Source organism: Scyliorhinus torazame, chromosome 17 (genome assembly GCF_047496885.1).
Source record: "Scyliorhinus torazame isolate Kashiwa2021f chromosome 17, sScyTor2.1, whole genome shotgun sequence".
Taxonomy (NCBI): domain Eukaryota; kingdom Metazoa; phylum Chordata; class Chondrichthyes; order Carcharhiniformes; family Scyliorhinidae; genus Scyliorhinus; species Scyliorhinus torazame.
This window is the reverse complement of record NC_092723.1, coordinates 6,535,757-6,539,911: the sequence shown is the minus strand read 5'-3', so window position 1 is coordinate 6,539,911 and position 4,155 is coordinate 6,535,757.

The window sequence follows — 4,155 nt, the reverse complement described above, 5'->3', positions numbered from 1 at the left end:
TAGGGTGAGGTGGGGAAATTGCCGTCGATAGGACTGGAAGAACCCGCTCACGGAAACAGCCTGACAATTTCGGCCACCGAGCTCTCCTGACTTCTGCCTCAAACCAATACCACCGAAAGTAACACAGAATAATTAATCGCTTGTCTCAGTGCTCCTTATTGGAGTTTGTTGTGCACATGACGCCAAGCAAAATTGTTTAGACAATGAGTCATTAAGCTTGACTCAAAGCCTTCAGAAAAAGATGGAAATAATAAAAATATTGTGCAATAGAACGTTCTCCCTGACATTCATGTAACATCTGTTCTTCCTTAGAGCACTGGGTCTGTATTAATTATGAGACATAACGGGTGAGTTTTTCAATCCCGCCTCACCAGTTTTCTGGTCCGCCGGCAGTCAGATTCTCCAGTCGGCCAATGGGCTTCCCATTTTGGGTAGCCCCGCGTCGTCGGGAACTCCCCGGGCGTGGGTGCGCTGCGGGCGAAATGAAGAATCCCGCCAGCGGAGAATCCAGCACAACATATTTAGAGGAGCTTTTATTGAACTCAAGGTGCAACAGTATGCTTCCCAACAATTCAATTTTTCTTCAGATAGGGGGACACCCACAAGACCTGTTTCCAATTGTGGTCCCTCTTGACTAACTGTACAGGAAAAGCACCCATTGAATCAAAAGGCTTGAAAAAGTAGCAAAGAAGGAACGACAGCCCCAATTGTTTCCAGATCATGCAAATACTCAAGGAGCATTTATTTCTAAAGCATTATAAAGTGCTGAATGTTCATTCTTCACAGTGTGGTGTCAAGCCAACTGTCTTGAAATCCAACAGATCTAGATTCAAAAATCATCCCATCTGTTTTCAAGGAACTGGAGACATCAAAGGTTATCGGTTCATGGGTGATTTGTGCATGACCGTTGTATCTGATCCCGTTCACTGAGACACATTCCTCTTTGTGAAAGGCATAGAACATAGTATATACAGTGCAGAAGGAGGCCATTCGGCCCATTGAGTCTGCACCAACCCACTTAAGCCCTCACTTCCTCCCTATCCCCATAGCCCAATAACCCCTCCTATCCTTTTTGGACACTAAGGGCAATTTAGCATGGCCAATCTACCTAACCTGTACGTCTTTGGACTGTGGGAGGAAACCGGAGCACCCAGAGGAAACCCACGCAGACACGGGGAGAACGTGCAGACTCCGCACAGACAGTGTCCCAGCGGGGAATCAAACTTGGGACCCTGGCACTGTGAAGCCACAATGCTAGCCACTAATGCTACCTCCAGCAATCCTTTCCTTTTCACTTTTGACAGAAACTCTGCCGGTTTGAAAATGAACAGAGTAGCAATTGAGTGCGACGATAGATCAAACGCTCCAGCGCTGCCTGTGTGAGCATTCCAGCCTTGACTGAATTTCTTCTCCGTGGACCACTCTGACCGAGTTCAGCTTATGGGCAACCACTGAAATGCCAGGCATGATTCCCTTCCCACATCTCCCAGCAGCACAACCAGAAACATTCACTTGAAACATAATAAAAAAATAAACAATGTTGATTCGTGCTCTGAAACACCACAAGAATATAGCTGGGTTCACGACTAACACTCACAACGCAAACCCTTTCATCTCAAGTCAATCAGCTCCATTTCAAGTGATCCTATTGAAAATATTTCAAGGATTGAAATAACAATTAATTTATTGATGTTCAGGACAGCAGCGTCACAGTGTTTCGAATCAAAAAGTACACCAGCCCTTTCATTGATCGAGCACATCTGGGATTTAAATCTTAACATAAACCTATGTATTCTCCTTTAATCATGTCATAAGCTCAACAATGATGGCAGTTTAAATTATAAGCATTGGAAAATGTAGTTCCTTTTGGGTTAAAGGTCCAAGGGAACTTGTGATTTTCTTTTGTGAAGTGTGACACATGCTAAAATTGATTAGTGTCATCACTCTCTGAACGACCAAGTGGGATTCTTACGGTCAAAAGAAGGAACAGTTAACTTCAATTAAATATGCCCTGATTGATGCCCTCAGGTTATTCCCAAGTGCTTGACAGCCAATTAATTACTGAAACTTGTAATCATTGTTATCTGAGAAAACACGGGAACTGTTTTCCGCACACCAAGATCCCGCAGAGAGCAAAGAGAGAAGTGATCAGTTAAGTTGTTTTTGGCGGCACTGGTTGAGGGAGGAATATTTTGCAGCTTATTGGAGAACTTCCAGTTGTGTTGTGGGATCTCCCACATCTTCCAATGTTGGGTTTTCCAATGTTGTGGGAACTCCCGCATCCACCTGAACAGACATTCTGTGCTCAAGTACCTTACAACAGGCTCCTGGAAGGCGAATTAGATGAACCTTGACCTTTATTTTACAACTAGCAATGTCGAATATCCAAGAAGAATGTGTATGAATGAGAATCCCGTATTGTTACAACACCCTGGGCCAGTACGCGGGGTCAATTCCAGCCCCACTTGACCCGGAGTCGCAACGTAATTGAAATTAACAAATAATTCTTAGGAAATACCCAAAGTCATTAGTCTGGCTGCCCAATAATTACAGTCACCAGGTTTGTAAATGTAAACACAATTTTATTGATGACATTAACTACAATTAAATATGCAGCAAATACAGCTGGTTAACTATTATCTAATTTCTAACCCCACCCTCTCTAACATACCCCACCCTCTACACACGCACACACACACAAGACAGACAAATTCAGAGGGGAAAGTAGGGTGTAAAATAATGGTGAAAGTAAATGGATAAGAGTCTTTGTTTCAGATGGACATCTTCCAGTACACCTTTCTTCAATCCAGGCCTTCAATTAAAGGCTTTTTGTTTGCAGTCTGTAATGATTTTCATTCTAGATTCATCCAGGTCTCAAAAACGTCTCTGCAGGTTCAGGAAACAGCAGATAGGCAGCATTTTTGGAGAGGGAGAGAGAGGCAGACAGACAGACAGACATTCACAGTGACCAGGATCCGACTCTCACTTCCTGATCCTCTGAAAACCATCCCATTCGAATGGACCCAATCACTGCCTGTCGCCAGGCAGAATACGGCCTTTGGCCGATTCACTGGCCACCAGTCAGCCAGTCAACCCGAATCCCTCCAATCTCTCAGGTGCCAAGTAGTCTGAGTCCTGCTGCTCAAAGGTTAAACATCCATCGCGCAGTGTAACATTTTGCAACTCTGGAGTTCCTCACTTCCTCTGCTCGACTTGAAGGTGCATGGCCATTAAATATCCATGGATCAAAATGATGACAACAAAGGAAAAGAAATGGGGAATAAGGGAATCAACAGGAAGGGCCCTTACAGTATTAGTGGCAGAAATTAGTAGCTTTATGAAAAATATCTTATAATAGTCAGAATCGATCTTGTAGAAACATGTTAAATCCTTTAAAAGTCAGTCAGAATTCTGCAGAATGCCCTCTGCTCCTGTTGGACTCTGTATGATTTACCCATTCTCCTCTGGTAGATTTTGTATTGAATGTTTCATTAAGGATTCTTGATCCAATGACTTGGCGCTGTGCTGTTAATTTGCATAAAGGAATTGACACCAATAAAGCCATTTAAAAATATTGACGTGGGCAGCACGGTAGCACAAGTGATTAGCACTGTGGCTTCACAGCGCCAGGGTCCCAGGTTCGATTCCCTGCTGGGTCACTGTCTGTGTGGAGTCTGTACGTTCTCCCCGTGTCTGCGTGGGTTTCCTCCGGGTGCTCTGGTTTCCTCCCACAGTCCAAAGACGTACAGGTTAGGTGGATTGGCCATGATAAATTACCCTTAGTGACCAAAAAATGTTAGGGGGGGGTTATTGGGTTACGGGGATAGAGTGGAAGTGAGGGCTTAAGTGGGTCGGTGCAGTCTGGATGGGCCGAATGGCCTCCTTCTGCACTGTATGTTCTATGATAAATATTTGCAACATTCTCTGGTGTTGTCTCAGGATTTCCGATCAGCTTTTAAAACACAAGTTCTGCAGTAAAGTCTCTTTGTTGCTAGGAATTACAGTGGCTGAGATATCTTTTCCCATTTTTCTTTCCATTGGTTCTATCCCACATGTTTGAATGGTTCCACAATTCATCTCCTGTTGATCATATTCCAGATGGACCACACAAAAAAAAAAGCTGCTTTAAAGGATCAAAAAATCTCTCAATGTCCG